The 22,509-nt window shown below is 40.3% G+C and overlaps 1 long non-coding RNA gene across 1 annotated transcript in view; it reads left to right on the plus strand.

Moving 5' to 3' along the window:
- The window catches only part of LOC138740311 (uncharacterized), a 122,280-nt gene that overhangs the window by 14,188 nt on the left and 85,583 nt on the right, over nucleotides 1-22,509 (plus strand). The window contains exon 2 of the long non-coding RNA XR_011342821.1: nucleotides 5,248-5,339. This is a non-coding gene — a long non-coding RNA (uncharacterized lncRNA). The remainder of the gene's footprint in view (nucleotides 1-5,247; nucleotides 5,340-22,509) is intronic.

Genomic DNA, 22,509 nt, shown 5'->3' on the forward strand with positions numbered 1-22,509 from the left:
AAGTTTTGTGTGCTGAATTTTGCAGGGCCAATTGATTTTATAAACTTACCTAGGGGACTTCTCCAGAACATTCAGATTTTGATATTTTTTGAGCTCACTGGTCTTTCAAAACAAAATTAACTTTCAATATTCAAATCATATTTACGTGCACCTAAACAGAATTTGAATTGGATATAATTAAAAATTACCTATCATAAATAATGAATTATGCACCTTTTGCCTTGTAATATGTAAACAAAAATTCTGAAGATGCTGGTAAATTGGAGCAAGACACAAAGTGCCAGAGGAACTCAGCGCATCAGCAACATCCAGGGAAAGCAATTGGAAAGAAAAATAAACATCCACTGTTTATTGCTTTCCCTGGATGTTGCTGACCCGCTGAGTTCCTCTGGCACTTTGTGTGTTTGTTGTACCTACTGCCCTGTAACCAGATCTCTGTAAAAAATAGTGGTTGAAGATCTGGAACTCACAGCATGGACTGCAAATGGTGCATGCTTCATCAGAAGGGTTTTTTTGGAAAAGCAGGAAACGCAAGCAACTTAAGATGCAGAATCTTGAGCAACATAGAGAAAATGGAGGAACTTATTAGATCATGGAGTATCAGGAAATATCGCCAGTGCTGATGTTCTCTGTTGAATGTTTCACTGGAATTGCTTAATTGAGTTCCAAGCTATAAATTGGGAAGGTTAGTATAAACTTGTTGCTCAGTATTAATTGGGATCCATTTCTGGCTAGGACTGAAATGACACCCATAGGCTCCAAAATCATAAACTCCATACGTTGTGAAGATTTCCTAGAATTGGTAAGTGATTCACCTCATGGATTGTTCTTCCATTTCTTGTGTCTTCCATTATGTTAGTGATGCCCAGAAAGGGAACACTGTTGAACATAAGAAATAAGTGCAGGGGTCAGCCATCTGGCCCATCAAGCCAGCTCCGCCATTCAATGTGATGATGGCTGATCTGATAATAGGCTCATCTCTACCTACCTGCCTCTTCCCCATATCCCTCAACTTCCCTACTACTGTGGAGGTCTGCTACTGATGGTGATATTATAACTCTCAGCACAGCTTGTTCTTCAAAGGATAGGAACATCCAACAGCTCCCAGAATTTGGATGGCATTGGTAAAATAAGGGGAGCAATTCATATACCAAATCCAGGAAGTTCAAATTATAGTACAGGTACACGATTCTTTATCTGGATATCTAAAATCCGGAAAGCTCCAAAATCCGGCAAGTGGGGACTGGCGGTTGGTGGAGGCAGCCGAGGGAGACTGCCGGGCGGTCAAGGGACCGGCGGTCAGGGGAGACTGCCAAGCGGCCAAGGGACCGGCGGTTGGGAGAGATGTTCGGGCGGCCGAGGGACGGCGGTCGGGGGAGACTGCTGGACGGCCGAGGGACCACAGTTGGGGGAGAAGGCAGAGGGACCGGCGGTTGGGGGAGGTGACTGAGGGACTGCGGTTGGGAGAGACGGCTGGGCGACTGGAAGGGGGGTAGGGATGGATGCAGGTGGGCTTTCCGTATCTGGAAAAATCCGAAATTCACAGGTGAATTAATGAATGGGGTGGTCCCCCCAAGGGTTCCGGATAAAGGATCGTGTACCTGTAATTAGTAATCCAACTAAAAGTTAATGCAGAGCTCTCTTTCATTACAATTTTGAGTCTATTGGATTGTACTTAAATTATGTTAGTTACTGCACATTTAAATAATTAGTGCACCAATCTCTACAATCACTTGGGACCAGTGGTTTACTTGAATTCATAAAATTTAATTTGGGCCCTGTTACTCTGTCTACATTGTATTATAATACAACACACAGAAAGAGATTTACTTCTTAATGTGTGTATGTGTGTGCACTGTGATCTGGAGAAATGCTGTTTTGTCTGGTTGTATATGTACAGTGAGATGATAATGAACTTGACTTGAATAAGAGAATCCCTCAATTATCTATTTCTGTATTGGCTAGTCTGCACTAATGCCACCACAAGAGAACTGCAATCTACATTCTCCAATTTACAGATAGGTTAGATAAGGTTGTTGGTACATTCTGCAAATTAAAGTGCAATTAATGTAGTGATCATATTTTCTCATAAATCAGTGATGATTGTAGATAATAGAACTGTGGCAGCAAATATATTTTTCAGTAAAATCATTTCACTTCACTCCACTTAGACTTGAGCAAAAAAAGAATCTCAGTGGGAACAGCTCCAGAAAGGAGATTATTTACTGGCGTTTATACCTTTGGTTCAAATGTTTTAAAAAGTTCTGAAGAAGTTAAATTCAACAAAAAATTAGAAACTGCTATCATGTCCTTTTAAATGGGTTTGAATCACATTTGCTATTCTTAGTCACTAATATTAGATGTGAAACCAAATGACAACTGTGATCCATGTCCAGCAGTAACATTGCAAATTTCTCTAAAGGTTTACAAAGAGTTTGCTTTAAAGATTTGAGTAAGCTAGCATTTTTTGTCCAACCATTTAATTTGCATCGAGTTAATAATTTAGCAGGTTTTTGTGGAGTTAGAAAATCTGGGTACTCACTTTAATTCATTTAAATATTATAATAATCATTATTATTAATCCTGACAAGTATTGACCATATCATCTTGTTGATGTGAATATTTAATTTGTCATTGACACTAAATTAATGTAAGATGGTGAATAGATAAACTTCAACATGATTTCTGAAACCACTCTGTACCAACAGAGCAGACAAAATACTATTATGATTTTGTGATGTTCATCCTCTTTCTTTGCATTTCTATTTACTCTGTCCATATATTCTGTGTGTATAGTTAATGTTGTAGGGTCATCCCCATGAATTATGATCAAAATGTGCTCACCATGCATTTATCTTTTATATTTTTATATGAATTTCCTTAATTTACCATTCCATGCAAAATGGATAGTGTAATGGTTAGCCTTGCTGTCTCACAACTCCAACAAGCTGGGTTTTATCCTTGTATGCTGGCTTTGTGGAGTTGCATATTTTCCCTGTGACTATGTGTAGGTTTCCCTGCAGACTATGGTTTCCTTCCACATATCAAATATATGCTAATTGGTAGATGAATTGCTAACTGTAATGGTGGGTGGCAAGAACATTGGGAAAGGAGAATGGAGCTGAGGGAAGAAAAATGGGTGTAGATGGGTGCTTAATGGTCAGTACAGAAAGGTAATAGGGAAAATCCTGGGAATTCTAGACCAGCGAATCATACATCGGTGTTGGGCAAACTATTGGAGAGGATTTTTAGGGACAGGATTTACGACCATCTCATCTTTTCAGGGACAGCCAGCATGGCTTTGTGAGGGGCAGCTCATGCCTCATCTGCCTAATTAAGTTTTTTTGTAGAGATAAAGAAAGAAATGGATAAAGGTAGGGCAGAGAATGAGGTGTCTATGAATTTTAATAGGTGTTTGACAAAATCCTTCATGGTAGGCTCATCCAAAAAGTCTTGAGGCATGGAAACATGGCTGTGTGGATTCAGAATTAGACTGCCTACAGAAGGCAGAAGGTGGTGGTAGACAATAGCAAATACCAGAGGACATCTATTTTAGGTGAATGGAGGACTATTTAGGGGAGACACGTCAGAGGTACTTTTTTTTTTATTTACACACAGTGGTGGGCGGCTGAAATGCATGGCCAGGGTGGTGGTGGAGGCTGGTACAATTGGGACATTTACAAGACTTGCATAGTAATGAGGATATAAGAAAATAAAGGATTATGGACTGAGAGGTTGGGAAATATTAGATTGATGTGGAGTTGGTTTATTTAGATCAGCACAGCATCATGGGGTGCAGGGCTCCCTCTGTTCTAAATGGTGTTACATGGCCTGCTTCTGATTTGCATGACTATATGAAAATATAAAGTAATATATGAATCTTTACACAGATTTGAAAATGCTCATAACCTACATGATAATTAAGTTAAAGAGCTGTATGTCACAGCAGGCTCTTCAGCCCACCATATCCATATCGATCAACACTAAACCCATTTATCTCCATTAGGTCCAAGGGTTTCTATGACTTGATTCAAGAAGACTTGATGCTTCTTAAAGGATCTGAGTGCTATCACTTCAGGCAGCTTATTCCAGACTTCACCCATCCATGTGCAAAATAATTTCCCTTTCAATGTCCTTTAAACCTCCAATGTCTTACCTTCAACCTAGGCCCTGTTGTCTTGGACACTCCCATTGCAGGATAGAGCATTTCAGACCATACCTCAGTTTCAACAGCTTATTCCAGACTTCACCCATCCATGTGCAAAATAATTTCCCTTTCAATGTCCTTTAAACCTCCAATGTCTTACCTTCAACCTAGGCCCTGTTGTCTTGGACACTCCCATTGCAGGATAGAGCATTTCAGACCATACCTCAGTTTCAACAGCTAAATCCCACCAATTCTTAATTACTGATAAAAGTCAGCAGAATTTGCCCTTGAAACTGGGACGTTACCACAAGATCTTTTATTTGGTTCCCATTATTAAATTTGTTTACCTTGTGTTATTGTTCTCTTTTATGTTTAATCTCCTCTGCATTCTACCATATGGTGGACCTTCACTTTTGTTCTGCCCCCTCCCTACACCTTTATGTCCATTTTAAATCTTGTTTATCTTTAATTTTGTTCTGCACCGATTAAAGTTCATTCACCCAGAATGTCAACTCTATACATTTGCAGTCTGACTGGCTGGGTACTTGCATTTCTTTTTTTAAAATTTCAGTCTTCAACTTCTGCATTTGTAATTCTGAAGCATGATCCTGTCTGAACAATAACATTTTATCTCATGCAGAAGAATGTACTTCATTTGCACTGTGGGAAGGGCCACGTCCACTTTTGAGGCCTTCAGGAAAATGGATTACTTGTTCAGCTGTGATTCTCTACATAATTCAATTGTCTTCTGGCACTCACATTGTAGCTCTTACATGCCAACTAGGCATTGGAGCAATTCAGAACTTTTCATGTCAGTAAAATTAGTCTCATATGAATTATATCTTCAAATGAGAAATATTTCAAAATAACATCTTGATTATTAAATAGAGCATTTAAAATGTCGTAGTGACATTGATATAAAAATTTTTATGAATAAATTGAGCTTCATTTTAAACCAGACCAACCTGAGCCAGACAATAATGGTTGTAACATATTACTGTAACGATAGTTAAAATCAATTGAATGACATCAAATTAACTTTGATGCATTATTATCTCCATGTAACCACTAACCCAATCACTCCACTTCCTCCTCCACAGCAACTGCATTGGTTTTTCTGATTGGTACATTGAACATAATGAGGCAGTACAGATGACCAGGACATTGATTCATCCCAGTAAAGCATTGGGCTGTGAGTATATTATTGTACCTACCGGGCTGTTTTTCTGTTATGAGAAGAACTCTGAGTCATCAGATCAATCATCATTGTGCTGCTACTGTGTATTTTTGCTCCCCATGTGGGTGTTGTATTTTGCTAGCACGTGGTCTTTCAGGACCAAATACAGAAGTTTGAAAGATTTATTGTAACCATTGCAATCTTAAAATTAATATTGTTGCTGTTTATGAAAAAGTACGTGCCATTAATCCTCATCATTATAGCAGTCAATCCAGCTCGATCAAATGAGCTTGAAACAATGAAAAAATCTTGCTGAGAGAGAGGTGCTCCACAGCTTACCATAAAGCAAACATCCTTTATGTTCCAGTCTGTACATCTTAACTCAACTTGCTATTTAACCTTGCAGCTGAATTACTTGGCTGCATTTGAAATTTAGTTAAATAAAATTAAATGGAATCTCTCCTTCCATCCTTAATATGTAATAATTTCTTTATGCAATTAGTTATTTTCCTTTTCTCAGCAAGGTTGTTGTTGCCTTATCACCAGTTCTGACTATTTTAAACCTTCAGGAAGAAAATAAACCTTAACCATTTATTGAAGACTTATTAAACAGCTAGCTTCTCTCCCCAACTCCCAGCCCTCTGTTCAAACCTACAGTTATCTTTCATTGATACCTTACAAAGTAAAACTTTGAGAAAATTCTCATGAACTATTCACTCATCGGCTAACGTTTACACTGTTGTCAACCCTTTGCTAGTGCAAAGTTGCTCCTACAATCTCCACTCATTTTATCACTTCACTGAAGCCCCCTTGTTCATCAATCAAGGTTCTCTTTTGCGATCTCACTTTCAAGCACCTAAGATGAATCTCTAGACTTCAATTTACCGGTATCTGGGCCGAGCAGCAAGCAAGAGGAGGAGGGATGGCTCTGAATAGAGAGGAAAGGAGTGGAGAGCTAAGGGAAAGGAGACAAAGGGGAAAAAGGGAGAATGGAGAGTGGAGGAATGCAGTGGGAATGTCTAGTAGTGGGATCAAGTTCTCAGTGACAGAATTTACGGAGGATAATGTGTTGGATGCAGAGGCTGGTGGGGTTTTAGATAGGGACAAGGGGAATCCTGGGTTTGTTATGTCTGAGGTTGTTGAAACTCAGCCCTTACCCATATCTCCTCCATTTTCCATTCATCTTCCCTACCCCCAGATGTAACAACATAGGATTCCCCTTGCTCTTACCTACCTCCCCACCATCCTCTTCATCCAACACATTATCCTCTGTAATTTCCACCACCTACAATTTCATCTCACTACCAGACACATATTTCCCTCTCCTCCCCTCTCTGTCTTCCATAGGTACCACTCCCTCTGGGACTTTCTCATCCACTAATCCCTCCCCACCAATCATCCCCCCCACCACCCCCGCCACCCGGCATGCTTTCCCTGTGGCTGCAGGATGTGCCACAACAATTCAGGGCCCCAAACAGTCCATTCGTGTGAAGCAACACTTCGCTTGTGCGTCCATAGAAGTGACCTACCGCATCAGGTGCACCCTTTGTGGCCTTCTCTACATTATAGAGACTAGGCACAGTCTGGGAGATCACTTTGTTGAGCACCTTCGCTCTGTCCGCATCAGTGACAGGGATCTCCTCAGTGGCCAACCATTTCAACTCGGCATCCCACTCCTGTACTCACATGTCTATACATGGCCTCATGTACTATCCCACCAAGACCACCCACAAATTGGTGGAATAATACTTGATTTTACATCTGGACAGTTTCCAAATGGATGGCATTAACATCAACTTCTTGGGTTTCTGCTAACCTACTCTCCATTCCCCCTCCCTCCTCTTTTCCCTTTGTCTCCTATTCTTTAGCTCTCCAGCCCCTCTCTATTCACAGAGCCATCCCTCCTCCACCTGCTTGCTGCTATGCCCTCCCTCCTTTATCCACCTATTAACCCCTGCCTTTGGGACTGTGGGCACCCCTTACCTCTCTCCCCCTACTATTTTGTTCAGACACCAACTGACAATTTTCCATACCTCGATGAAGGGTTCAAGGCCGAAATGTTGGTTATGTAACTTTATCTTTGCTTTATAAAGTACACTGACCTGATGAGTTTCTCCAGCATTATGTTTTTATCTGTACTTGTAAGGTTTGAAAACTTACCCTTTCACTTATTTTAGGTGATCCAGATAACACTTATAAGTATCTTATAGGTATGAAAGTGAGAGATGCATATTGTTGAGGATCATTGGAACACATAGAAATAATGGTACTTTTCATGGATGGATCACAGGAAGAGACAAAAGTCAAAAGGCAGTATGGTTCATGTAGCAGGTAGCATGACGATATTACAGCTCCAATGATCTGGGTTCAAATCTGGCACTATCCATAAGGAGTTTGTACATTCTCCCTGTGATCTGTGTGAGTTTTCCCCGGGTGTCCTAGTTTCCTCCCACCCTCCAAAAATGGACAGGATTGTAGGTTAATTCAATGTAATTGGGTGGCACAGGTCTCATTGGTCAGAATCAGCTTTTACTGAGAGATAAAATTGTTCAAATAGAGAATCAAAAAGGACAAATGTGTGTGGAGCCAAAAGAAATGGGGGAACGTCTTGAACAATTTATTTTCCTCAGTATTTACTGAGGAGAATGATATTGAACTGTGCAGGGTAAAGGAAGCAAAGGGGGTAAATATGGAGATTATAGTGATTAAGAAAGAGGTAGTACTAGAGCTTTTGAAACATATAAAGGTGGATAAGTCTCCAGGTCCTGACAGGATTTTCCCCAGGACCTTGAGAGAAGTTAGTGAGGAAATAGCGGAGGCTCTGGCAGTGATTTTTCAAATGTCATTAGAGACGGGTATCGTGCCGGAGGATTGCCGTGGTTCCTTTGTTTAAAAAGGGTTCGAGAAGCAAGCCTAGCAATTATTGGCCTGTAAGTTTGACATCTGTGGTAGGTAAATTGATGGAAAGTGTTCTTAGAGATGGTATATATGGAGGGACAGGGTCTGATCAGGGACACTCAACGTGGATTTGTGCGTGGAAGGTCGTATTTGAACAATCTTGTTGAATTTTTTGAAGAGGTGACTAGGAATGTTGATGAAGGTAGAGCAGTGGATGTTGTCCATATGGACTTCAGTCAGGCCTTTGATAAGGTTCCGCATTGGAGGTTAGTTAGGAACGCTAAGTCATTGGTTATTAATTTGGAGATAGTCAAATGGATTCAACAGTGGCTGGAAGGAAGGTGCCAGAGAGTAGTAGTAGGTAGTTGTTTGTCAGGATGGAGGCCGGTGACAAGCGGTGTACCTCAGGGTTCGGTATTGGGACCGTTGCTGTTTGTCATATATATTAGTGATCTGAAGGATGTGGCGGTAAATTGGATTAATAAATATTCAGATGATACTAAAATAGGGGAATTGAGGATGATGAAGAGGGTTTACAAAGATTGCAGAGGGATTTAAACTGCTTAGAGGAGTGGGCAGAAAGATGGCAGATGGAGTTTAATGCTGATAAGTGTGAGGTGCTTCTTTTTGGAAAGAATAATCAAAGCAAGACATATTTGGTAAATGGGGGGAGGGCATTGGAGAATGCAGTGGAGCGGAAAGATCTAGGAATAACGGTGCATTGTTCCCTAAAGGAAGGAGCGCATGTAGACAGAGTGGTGAAGAAGGCCTTTAGTATGCTTGCCTATATAAATCAGTGCATAGAATATAGGAGTTGAGAAGTAATGATGATACTGTACAAGGCATTGGTGAGGCCAAATTTAGAGAACTGTGTGCAGTTCTGGTCACCGATTTATAGGAAGGATATTAACAAGATAGAGAGAGTGCAGAGAAGATTTTAAAAAATGTTGCCTGGTTTTCAGCATCTGGAATACAAGGAGAGATTGAGCAAATTAGGTCTTTATTCTTTGGAATGTAGAAGGCTGAGAGGGGATTTGATAAAGGTGTTTAAGATAATGAGAAGGATAGATAGAGTTGATGTGGAAAGGCTTTTCCCGTTGAGAGTAGGAGAGATGGATACAAGAGGTCATGGATTGAGAGTTGACGGGCAAAGGTTTAGGAGTAACATGAGGGGGAACTTCTTTACTCAGAGAGTGGTTACTGTGTGGAATGGGCTTCCGGGAAAGGTGATGGAGGCAGGGTCAATTTTGTCATTTAAGGAAGAGTTGGATGAGTATATGGATGGGAGGGAGAATGGAGGGATATGGGTAGAGTGCTGGTAGGTGGGATTAGAGGAGGGTACTTGGCTCAGTGCGGACTAGAAGGGCCAAATTGGCCTGTTTCCATGCTGTAATTGTTATATGCTTATATGGTTACTGTAGTAAAACATGAAAGTCTGCAGACGCTGTGGTTGAAGTAAAAACATGATGCTGGAGAAACTCAGCAGGTCAAACAGTGTCCTTTATAGAGTAAAGATAAAATTGCTTAACCAATGTTTTGGGCTTGAGCTCCTCATGAAAGATTGGAGCCCACACCCCCACATTCCCCCAATCTTCAAGGTAGATTTTAGATTATTAGAAACTTGCCCATCTTCTGCTGAGTCCTGTTTGTTGAGAAGTAAGTTTAACATTCTTTCCTGCTGGATCCAACCAGATTTCTAGCTAACATTAAAACATTCAAGGAAAATAGTAGAGTGGTAGACTTGGATTTTGGGTTGCGGCCAAAATTCATTGATACCTGGCTGCCAAGACCATCTAGCGTAGTCTTTTAAGTGTACACAACCTGACTATACAATTCTGTTACGCAGGAAGATGCTGAATGAAGTCTTTTTCTCAAAGTATCTCAGAGCTATTTATAATAACATTTTATAATTTATTTCTAGAATGACAAACTGTTGCCATGGAAACAGTCTGGCTTTTGGCATGGAATAAATGGAAAATATTGTATTGCAATTATTCAAAATAAGTCTATTGGTTAGAAGGGTCAGATTACTTTAAAGTTTATGAAAAATAATTACACTGACCACTGCTTGTTTTATTGGCAGCTAAACAGTGTGAGGTATAATGAACTTAAAACACAAGGATCAATAATGACCAAAAAACTGCAAAGATGTAATGGGTAAGAATTAGAAATTCAGAGAGACTACAGGATGCAGGGAACAGACATAATAGTTTTGAGTTTTTAATTCCCCATGTTGCTCAACTACCAGTGAAACAAGTAGTGGCCTGTAAAATAATTTTTCATAAACTTTGTAATCCTGACTCTTCTGATGGCCTACGAGAACTGTTTCAAGTGTTTAGAATGAATAGGAAAGTATCTACATTAAATGCAAACATCCTGATAATACTGTGTCCATGGGTACACTGTTGTATTTTGGAACAATTTATTTAAAAAAATATTATCGACAATCCAAATGAACACATGGAACATATTTTCATTCAACTCTCTTCTGTGGAGTAGAAGTGTAGAGTTTGGGTGCGGGCACACGAGATGGCTGTGTCAATTGTGTTTCAATTAACTATTTGACTTTGGGTATATGATCAGTACTCTGTCTTTAAGTTTAAAATGGTATCAAGGTCACCAGGGCTGTCAAGAGGCAATATTAGACCAAACTAGGGTCCCAGACAAATCTCACAGATACCCATTGATTGCAGCAAGGCATGTGTGCTATCATGGGCTGCAAAGCAAAATCAGGCAGAATCGCAGGCAACAATGTCTCCCTCCCCATCAAGCTCAATGGATTCTACACTGGCTTTGAACTGAAAGTCTGTGAGATGACATCACCTGCCAAATCAGCCTCATGTGCCCCTGTACCTAAGGTTATCATTGATGATGTCATACTGGCCTTAGTGAATGAAAGAGAACACACAGAATGCAACTGGCCCAGATGGAGTCCTCACAGACCACTTAGTGGGATTATTCATGGACATCTTTAACCTCTCTGTGCCCCAGTCTGAAGTTCAGATTCCTATGTATTAACTATAGTTCTGCTTTCAATACCACAGTCACAAGTAAACCCATTTCCAAACTCCTGGACCTCAGTCTCAGCCCACTGTCTGCAACTGGACCTTCATCTTCCTGACTTGCAGACCACAATCAGTGAGGATTGGCCACAAAACCTCTTCCATGATAACTCTCGACAACAGTGCCTGTGGTGTTCAGAATAGGTTCGATGGGTTGAAAGAATAACAAGGCTGGACACGTGTTAACAAACAGTGGTCTTTATTTATGCACAAGGAAATTCACAAAAAGAGCACACACTCACAATACTCCAAGTACTCGAATGATCGAGGGTTAAACTTTTATAGTACCAATCCGCCCACAGGCATGGTATACTGCATAACTAAACAAGTATACATACGCGAACCTGATCTCCACTGTTACCCCTGCTCAGGATCCAGAATTGGCCCATTGCAGTCAGCCTTCTGAAGCTTCCCATGGTTCACTGTCTGGATTTCAGTAATGGTCACAACTAACGAATACATACACAGGAATAATAAAAAATGACCATACATCAGGTGCAAATAAACCACTGCTAAGCATTCTCAAATCTCGATTGGGTACTCAAAGGTTAAACATACAGTACCCACCAACCCTCTCTATCCCTAGCAGTCACAACACACCAATAGACAGTAAATTAATTATAACTAACAAGTAATTCATTATTGACCATGGATCAGGATCCAGGATGGGCCCTTTGCAGTCAGCCCTCTGGTGCTGCCCATGGCCTAGAGTTCAGCAATGAGCAGAGAGAGAAAGAGGAAAAACCCCACATGCTGTTTCAGGCAGAAGGTACACAAACTTAAAAACACATACCACCCAATTCAGGCAGAAGGTTCTTTGCTTGAAAACATACCACCCGATTCAGGCAGAAAGTACACGAGCTTGAAAACACAAACCACCCGATTCAGGCAGAAGGTTCTTTGCTTGAAAACACAAACCACCCGATTCAGGCAGAAGGTACACAAACTTAAAAACACATACGACCCAATTCAGGCAGAAGGTACATGAGCTTGAAAACACATACCACCCGATTCAGGCAGAAGGTACATGAGCTTGAAAACACATACCACCCGATTCAGGCAGAAAGTACACGAGCTTGAAAACACAAACCACCCGATTCAGGCAGAAGGTACACAAACTTAAAAACACATACCACCCAATTCAGGCAGAAGGTACATGAGCTTGAAAACACATACCACCCGATTCAGGCAGAAGGTACATGAGCTTGAAAACACGTACCACCCGATTCAGGCAGAAGGTACATGAGCTTGAAAACACATACCACTTGATTCTGGCAACAGCAAAGTGCTGGAGGGACTTAGGTAATCAGGCAGCTTCCATGGAAATAAAGAATCAGTCAATGTTTTAGGCTGAAAACCCATCATCCTTTATGGCTCCAACCCTCTATCACCGGAATTTTCTCAAGGCTCTGATTTCTTCATTCTTCCATTCCTGGTTTCATCACTCTTCCTCTAGCAGACACACTGTCAACTGTTCAGGCTATAAGTTTTAAAACTCACTCTTTATTATTAGCTTCCCCTTCCTCCATTTTTTAAAGATAATCCATGAAGTTAACCTTTTTGACCAAGGTTTGGGTTATCTGTTCCAATAACTCCTTGTGGCTGGTGTCAAGTCGTGTGATAATGTTCATGTGATGTCCTCTGGAATGTTTTCTAATTTTCCAGGTCATGTATTTCTGTTGAAAGTTATGAATCAATTTACCTATTACATGCTTTCAGTTGAAAATAATTTTTTTCTAGAATTGAATATTCAATAAATAACTGCTTAGCTACTAAACAAATAACTTCAGTTTTATTATCAGGCTGAATAAAATTGGGAAAGAAAAGGCTTGCATTTATTAAGTGTCCTAAAACATATTACTGCAAATCAAATATTTCTGAAGTGCCCAAGGCAATTTGTGCATGGAAAGGTAGAATGGTAATGTAATAATTGTTCAGACAATTTGTTATATTACTGCTTGTGCAATAAACCTTGTTCGCGCTCCTTCCTATTTTTCACTCAACTCCATGAGTCTTTAACAGAAAAATGGTAAACACATTGCATTCATGTAGCACCACATGCAACAAACAACAGTGAGATGTCAGTAAAGATCACATGCTTCAGTTTTTGAAGTGAACCTTGTGAACTTCTAAATCAGGAACAAAATTGTCAATACTCAGATGAGCCTGATTCTGAGAAAATGATCAAGAATATCGTTGCAAATGTTGTAGCCAGTGATGAATGAACATTGGTCATTCTTGATTGTATTTATTTTGATTCATGTGCTATAATAGCCATTGTTTGTCTTTGTCTAATGTAATTAATGTAACTAATCCCCACCAATGATTACTTAAGAAGCTGGACTACTGCAGTATTCACTCCAACACTAAAAAGTGGATTTCCAGTTTCTTGACGAAACGTCTCCAGTGGGTGTGTGTGAATGGAAAAAGCTCTGAATGGCACCTAGTGTTAAGTGGTACACCCCAGGGCACAGTGTTAGGCCCACATTTGCTCTTACTCTACATCAGTGATATACACAAAAAAGTCACAAGCACCACTAGACTATTCTCGGACAACTTTAAGGTATACCGCCCAATTAAATCAGCTGATGACGAGGATGCTCTCCAAAAAGATATTGATAGCATGGCAGAATGGTCACAAAAATGGGAGATGTGATTCAATCCTTCCGAATCTGAAACCATGCGTGTCGCCAGAAAGACAAAACCATGTTAAACATCATACAAAATCCTGGGTGTCACCCTTGATGAAGCCAAACAGACCAAATACCTTGGCATCAAAATACAGAACGACCTGCGTGAACGGTGAAGGCAACAGGAGTCCTACATTTTCTGTATCGCAACTTCCATCATTGTTCAACTTCTGTCAAGAAGTTGTACCTCACCCTCGTCAGACCACATTTGGAATACGCAGTAGCTGCATGGGACCCAGACACAAACTAAAACACTACTCCCATCGAACAAGTCCAGAGACAGGCAGCCCAATTTGTCACAAATACACATGGAAGAGAAGTGAGTGTTACAAAGCTCTTGGATTCATTAGAGTAGAGCTCTCTCCAGACAGAGGTGAAGCACACCGTCTCACCTGTTTTTACTGCCAGCTCAATATAGACAACCAATCCTACACCGAACCCAAGCTTGCCAGGAGCAGACGAGGGCATGCAACCAAATTTGAAGAGCCATCTTCCAAGACAGATGTGTACAGCAATTCATTCTTCCCCCGTACAATTAAAGCGTGGAATAATCTTCATCCTACCATACTCATACAACCAGACCCAATTACATTTAAGACAGATCTTCAAAAAATTCTCCTCCTTTAAGCACACCCTCCCCCACCTCCAGTTTAAATTCCATACAGAATACTTTGGAGGATCAAGAACCAAGAACTTCTATTCTGGTTCAATGCGCTGATTGTGTCTTTTGTATGTCAAGTTGCAGGATTGCAACCCTGCAAGAGAAAGTCCCAATGACCAGTTTGAATAAAAGGAAATTCTTACTAGCTAAATTATTGTTTACTTTCTGTATCTCTTAAGAAAGGCAAGTCATCTCATCTGTACTTTCTAACCTATATGGCTGCCATTAGAATTCACTATGTAAGGTGCCCTGTTGAGCCTATGGTTCCCAAGCTACCCATGATTCAACAATTATGGTTTTTAGACTGCAGGCATGTAACAGCACAATCAACGAAATTTGCCATTACACAGGCAATCTAAACAGGAAAGTGCAGGAATTTTTAGTTAATTCCTGCAAGACCCTTACTACTTTTTGTGGGAGGCCTGGAGTCCAAATCGCATTGCAGAACTCATTCATGAATTCGACGTTCAGCTGATGAAGCGCTATGATGCAGGCCACTTGCTCCACGTAAAAGCACTGGGACTAACGCACGCAGGAACTTAAGGCATGCAGTGTAAACGACCCCCAGGTGAGTAACTATGTTAATTTATGTTAAAGTTTTCACAGATTTTTGACATTGCTGTCTAAAAAACACTAATCAAGTCAATTTCTTAAATCCCCTGGGCTAATTTCTCTTGAAGTTCTAACCCCTGCTGGGATTGCTATTGTTCGAGTTTCTTTGAGATTCTTTCTTTAACTTGAGCTAAATCCCCCGCTAGTCTCTCATTTGTACATATCAGCAGCTGCCATGAGCTTGGAGTTTTGTTCATTATAGTCACTTTTAGGTGGCCAATTGCCCCGCATGTAAAACCGCATGTGTAGGCAATATACGGCTGTTTTGAGGCCACCTGAATGTGCAGGAGGCGCTCTTGAGGCGAGCTACGTAACCCTCCTCTGAGAGGGATAATCAGCTCAGCTCAGTGGCTCCCCCAGCCACCTGAATGCAGCTGGCTGAAAGCGGATGTTAAAGGGTCAGGCTGCTGATCACAGCTGACACTGGGCAGGAGCCGGAGTGTGCTCAGAGCCGCATCCTGTGCAGCTGTGTCCTTCAAGTGGCCAGCGTTGCGCATTAAACGCTGCCACCTGAACGGCAATTTAAAGGGCCGCTTCTGCTTCTTCAGGCGCTTTCTTAGCGTAGAATGCACCTGAAAAAGCCTTATGTCTTGCTTTCTCGTGATGCCATATTTTTACAAATTGTTTTTTTTTTAATTTCTCTTCCACAGAGTTTCTATTCTTGTATGTGGTTATGGAGGAATTCTAAGCATGAAAACTTTCTGGTTCATGTATTAGAATTATTAAAGCACTATTTGCAATGAGAGCTATCCACTTTTTTCACAGAAACCACTAGAGGGTACTAGTAATTAGCACCTTATTTCTATTTAGGTGAACTGGTTGCCTTATTTTTTTACTGGAAGATTTGTATTTGCCTTATGAGGGAGCAGAATGATAAACCACCTATCCACTCTTTCTAGCCTCTCTACTCAGTTAAATTCACCTTCTATGCCAAACTTGTCTTAAATCTCATATACTGGACCTCAACAAACTTGTACATCCAAGTAGTTGCCTGTTTTGGCAAAGGCGGACATCCAACTTTATGAACAATCTTCTCCAAATAATGGCACTGAATTCTTGTACTTTCTTTTATAAAAATATCAAAAGAGCCCCAAAAGATCTAGAACTACACTAAGTACTGACATATTGCCCATTTGACTAAACCAAGGCCACCCGTAAATTGGAGGAGCAACACCTAATATTCCATCTGGGCCCTCTCCAACCAGAGGGCATTAACATCGACTTCTTCATTTTCTGCTCGGACACTCTCCGTTTCCCCTCTCTTCCCCATCCCACTGTCTCCTTTCCTCCAGCTTTCCAACCCCTTCCCTCTCTATTCACAGAGCCATCCTCCTCCCCTTCTTTGCTATTGTGCTCTCCCTCCCTTATCCACCTATCACCTTTTGCCTGTGGGGCTGTGCTCTCCCTCTGCCCCCACCCCACCCCCCTACACTATTTTATTTGGGTGCTTGTCCCCATTTTGTTCATACCTTGATGAAGGGCTCAGGCCCATAATGCTGGTTCTTTATCTTTATCTTTGCTATATAAAGTATGCAGTTTGACCTTCTGAGTTTCCCCAGCATTGTGTTTTTATTGACTCTAAAAGTCTGTCTCCTCTTTGTCAAAAACACAGGATACAGTTTCAATTTGCTGATCAATTATGACATGGCATTGCAGATCATCTGTGAATAACATACACTACTGATTCTGACATCCTGTGGCTTGATTGGAAAATGAATTTTGACTGTTGTTGCAATGAGTTTTTGATCAGCAACATTCAATTTACACTCTTGATAAACTGATATCCTTAATTTGCAAATAAAATTTCTATGATCTGATCAGATCAGTTGTCCCTTTTGAAAAGTTCACTCCTTCAGATGCTCATCCATCTCCCATAGCCCTTTTATTACCTCAATCAATAAGGGCAACACCAGATGGACAAGCTTTCTCATTCATTAGCTTCTGATCACTTGCTAACAAAAGAGTTGCCCATTTATCTGGATATGACGGTGCATCTTGTATTTACCCATAAACTATCTCTGAAGAGTGGATTTGAATGTTGTTACAGTGTCAGAATTGTAGTGCAATAATGTAGAGCAAGAATGTGGATCCTTGCCAGTATGTCTCCCAATTATTAAGAACATGCAAGTCCACCATTATCCTTAGAATTGAATCTGAAGAATATTCATCCATTGTCACGACACTTTAGACCACACATGTCAAACTCAAATTTGGCCCGTGATATAATTATATTTGGCCCGCAAGATCATATCAAATATGTATTAGAGCTGGCCCGCTGGTCGCCGCGCCAGTATAGCGCATGCACAACTAATACTACAAATCCCAGAATGCTTTGCAAATACGTTGGCGCCGGCCCGTCAGCCCGCTAATCGCCCCCACCTCCTCTGTTTACTTTCATTAGCACCTGCGACCTGTCACCCAACTCACATGTAATAAACCCCTTACGAAAAATGGCCAAACGAAAGACAGAAAACTGGACCTTTCAAGACAGGTGGGAGGCAAACTCTGACCCCAGAGTTTGATGAACTTGCATCTAAGAGATGCCAAGTATCTGGTTTAGACCCAGGTGCATCAGAGTAAATCACAGTGTAGCAAGCTAAGCTTGGATTCATATTTTCTTTGGTTAACTTTGGACTGTTCATAATTGAAAGATTGGATTTTCATTGAAGCAAGTTGTTTTTTTTGACTTGTTGGCTTGTGAAAAAAAAATACATTTAAAAGGAGCTTAAAGGCTATAGAGAAATATTATTTATTGAATATTTTATTTCTCATTTGTTAATGCTTCTTCTGGAAAGAGTTTAACCAAAACTATTACTAAACATTTATTTTAATAAGAAAAAGTTTAACATTGCATATGTTGAAAGAAGAGAAAACATGCAGATGTTGTTGAAAATTTTCAATAAATATTTAGTTTGGCCCACGACTTAGTCCAAGTTTTTAATTTTGGCCCTCTGTGAATTTGAGTTTGACACCCCTGGTTTAGAAAAAGGTAAAGCAAATTAAATAACAGTGTTTCAGATTTTGACTTGGCCTTTGAAATTTGTCACCTAATTTGATTGATTTTCAGAAGAGATGAAGGTAGATAAATTTTGTTTCAAATCCTTGATAATAAACTGGGCTATCTGGTTAAAACATCTGAAATTGATGAAAAACACTATTTGGAATATTGTCAATTATATTATATTGGAAAGGCTAAAGTTGAACTGCTACAGTTCACAAGGGTCCCAGCTCAGTTGAATGACGCATTGTTGAATTGTATAACTGAATGATGACAATGTTTAAAGGCAGCCACATGACAACTTAAAATTATGTTTCCTGTTATGGAAAAGGGCATTGCAAGAAAGAATAACACACCATGATTTTGTGACATAGAAAACCGAGTTCATAAAAATACATGCTGGGAGAAAGGCTTTAACAGCAGATAAGAAGACTGGCTAGAATTCCCCCTGTGATGTGCCTGATAGCTGGTGGTATGAACAGTTTCCTCTAGATGCAAAAATCCAAGTCAGTAAATCTCATTGAAATCTCATGATCTCATAACTAATCACTGTAAATTGTTTTCTAATGAACTGCTGTGGAGGCCACACAAAGTCTCTCCGCTTCAGTGCATTCTCTCTTTGATCCAGATAGAGGTGTTGTCTCTGCAATATGTTTGAGGGTCTAAAAGGCACAACAAAAACTGTTCTGAACAGACAGGTGCTCCATGCTGCCCGTTCTTTAGAAAAATCTCCTTTATGCAAGAGGTTGAAAATAACAGCAAAAATGAGAGGCTCTGTGGCTTTTTCCAAATGATTCCCTTCCTTGGAATGCCCAATGAGCACAGTGCTGTGTAATTTGAATATTATGAGAGTGTTTCATTGCTAAATAGCTTGAACTCCATTTGTACAAAATGTATGTTAATCACAAGCCACTAAAGTAGATATCACTTCTGAGGCTGAAATTTCACACCAAGTGATGGGATCAGGGAAACATTCAGTGATATGTTATATTCAATGGATACGCAGCAGGATGTAAGGGAAATTTAAGTGTCATCAGGTTTCACCTTAATGAAAATGGAGCACTTTGTTGATGTTTGGAATTATGAGGAGAGAATCACCTGATTTCATGTGGCATACTTTCAATAATATTGTAAAAATATCGATAATATTGTTCACCTGAATAGAAAGAGCCTGGATTTGTTGTCTGAACTGATTTGGGTCTGGCTGCGCTTAGGCAATCTTAACTGAATGTATACTGGAGGGATTCTCAAAGTGAGGGGGTTACACTAAGTCATTTTATATTTTTGTTCACATTTGTAAAATGTGTGCAGGATAGCTTTTTACACCAATACGTGGAGGTACCAACTGTACCATGTAAAAAATTATCTAACCAAATTTTAAATATGTTTAATGAGGCAGCCTCAACCACTTCCCTGGTTAGAGAATTCCAAACATTCACTACTCTCTGGGAAAAACTATTTTTCCTCATCTCTGACCTAAATCTACTCCCCCGAATCTTGAGACTGTGTCCTCTGGTTTTAGTTTCCCCGGCCAGCTCAAAAAACTTTCGTACATCTATCCTATCCATACCCTTCATAATCCTATATGTTTCTATAAGATCTCATCTCATTCTTCTGAACTTGAGCGAATACAACCCTAGATGATTTAATCTTTCATCATAAGTCAACCCCTTCATCCCAGGGATCAACCTAGTAAACCTCCTCTGGACTGTCTCCAAAGCCAGTACATCCTTCCTCAAATATGGAGACCAGAACTGGACACAGTCCTCCAGGTGCAGTCTCACCAGTACCTTATACAGTTGCAACATTACCTCCCTACTCCTGAATTCAATTCCTCTCACGATGAAGGCCAACATTCCATTTGCCTTCTTAATAACCTGCTGCACCTGCAACCTAACTTTTTGCGATTCATGCACAAGCACTCCCAAGTCCCTCTGCACAACAGCATGCTGTAGTTTTTCACCCTTTAAATAATATTCAGCTCTTTTATTTTTCTTGCCAAAGTGGATAACCTCACACTTACTAACATTGTACTTCATCTGCCAGACCTTTGCCCACTCATCCAGCTTAACTCTATCCCTCTGCAGACTCTCCACATCCTCATTACAATTTGCTCTTCCACTCCTTTCCTGTAACTTACTGATAAGTCTCTTGTGCGGAACCTTATCAATCGCTTTCTGGAAGTCCAAATATACAACACCAACATATTCCCCTCTATCCACCGCACCCATTATATCCTCAAAGAATCCTAACAAGTTTGTCAAACAAGATCTTCCCTTTCTAAAACCATGCTGCGTCTGCCTGATTGAACCCTTACGTTCCAAAAGTTTCACTATTTCATCTTTAATGATGGCTTCAAGCATTTTTCCAACTACAGACGTCAAGCTAATTGGCCGATAATTTCCAATCTTCTGCCTACATCCCTTCTTAAAAAGTGGCGTGACATTTGCTGTCTTGCAGTCTGCCGGGACCTGCCCAGAATCCAAGGAATTTTGGTATAGGACCACCAATGCATCAACTATAACTTCTGCCATTTCCTTCAGAACCCTTGGATGCATATCATCAGGACCAGGTGATTTGTCTGGCTTTAGTCCCATTAGTTTCTCCATCACTACTTCCTTTGTAACAACTATTTTATCAAGGCCCTCCCCACATTCACATCCTTAATTCCGCACTTGGGCATGCTGGACGTGTCTTCCACCGTGAAGACTGACACAAAATATTTGTTTAATGCCTCAGCCATTTCATCATTTTTTGCTACCAGTTTTCCTTTCTCATCCTCCAAGGGTCCTATGTTAACTCTGGCCACCCTCTTCCGTTTTATATATTTATAAAATTTTTTGCTTTCTGTTTTTATATTTTGTGCCAATTTACTTTCATAATCCTTTTTCCCATTTCTTATTACCCACTTTGTAACCCCTTGTTGTCTCTTAAAGTTTTCCCAATCTTCCAGTTTCCCACTGCTCTTTGCAGCTTTGTACACCTGCGCCTTCAATTTTATACTCTCCTTTATTTCCTTTGTTAACCACGGTTGATTTTTCCCTCTCTTGCTGCCCTTTTTCCTGACCGGAATATATTTTTGTTGAGCATTACAAAATATTTCTTTGAAAATCTTCCACTGTTCCTCAACTGTTTCATCAATGAGCCTGTGCTCCCAGTCCAATTCCTTCCTCATCCTATGGTAGTCACCCCTGTTGAAGCATAATATATTAGTTTTAGATCTAACTCTTCCCCTTCCATCTGAATGAGAAATTCAATCATACTATGATCGCTATTTCCCAGATGGTCTCTGACTATTACATCATTTACTCTACCTATCTCATTGCATAACACTAGATCCAGGAGAACATTTTCTCTTGTGGGTTCCTTAACATGCTGCTCAAGAAAGCTATCGCGGATGCATTCTATGAAGTCCTCTTCCAGACTCCCACGACCAACTTGATTTTCCCAATCTATGTGGAAGTTAAAAGTCCCCCATGACTACTGCCGTATCATTATTACATGCCTCACTTATCTCTCTATTTATTTCCTGTGCCACTAAACTATTGTTATTTGGTGGGCGATAGATAACACCCACCAATAATTTTTTCCCTTTGTTATTCTTTATCTCTACATATTATGAACTCAACATATTATGCTCTTTAGATCTTATATCATCCCTCACTACTGCCTGGAGCTCATCTTTAAGAGTGCAACTGCACCTCCCTTACCATCCTGTCTATCTCTTTGCACCACCTGATACCCTTGAAAGTTTAATTCCCATTTAGGGTCACCTTGTAGCCATGTTTCCGTAATGGCTACCAAATCATAGGCATGGGTACCAATTTGCACCTCAAGTTCACTAATCTTATTTCTAATTCTGCAGGCATTCAGATAAAGTGCCCTTATGCTCTTTGTCCTTTTAATATCTAGTGACTTCTGTAACCTTTTCTTTTGATTTTTCTGCCCACTATTTTTCTTTGTAATTTTCTTAAGACTATCATTGATCCGAAAACTCACTGCACCATCTGATTTTTTACTTTCTCCTCCCAACATTACTTTTCCTATTTTACTTTTCCTGGCCATTACTTTATCTTCCCTACCCTTTTCCCTATCACTCTGGTTCCCATACCCCTGCCAAATTAGTTTAAAACTTGCCCCACTGCTGTACCAAACATGCCAAAATGTTGACACCTTTTGGATTTAGGTGCAACCCGTCCCTCTTGTAAAGATCATGCCTTCCCCACAAGAAGCCAAATCCTTGCTCTATACACCAGCCCCTCAG

The sequence above is a fragment of the Narcine bancroftii genome, chromosome 8 (genome assembly GCF_036971445.1).
Source record: "Narcine bancroftii isolate sNarBan1 chromosome 8, sNarBan1.hap1, whole genome shotgun sequence".
NCBI lineage: Eukaryota > Metazoa > Chordata > Chondrichthyes > Torpediniformes > Narcinidae > Narcine > Narcine bancroftii.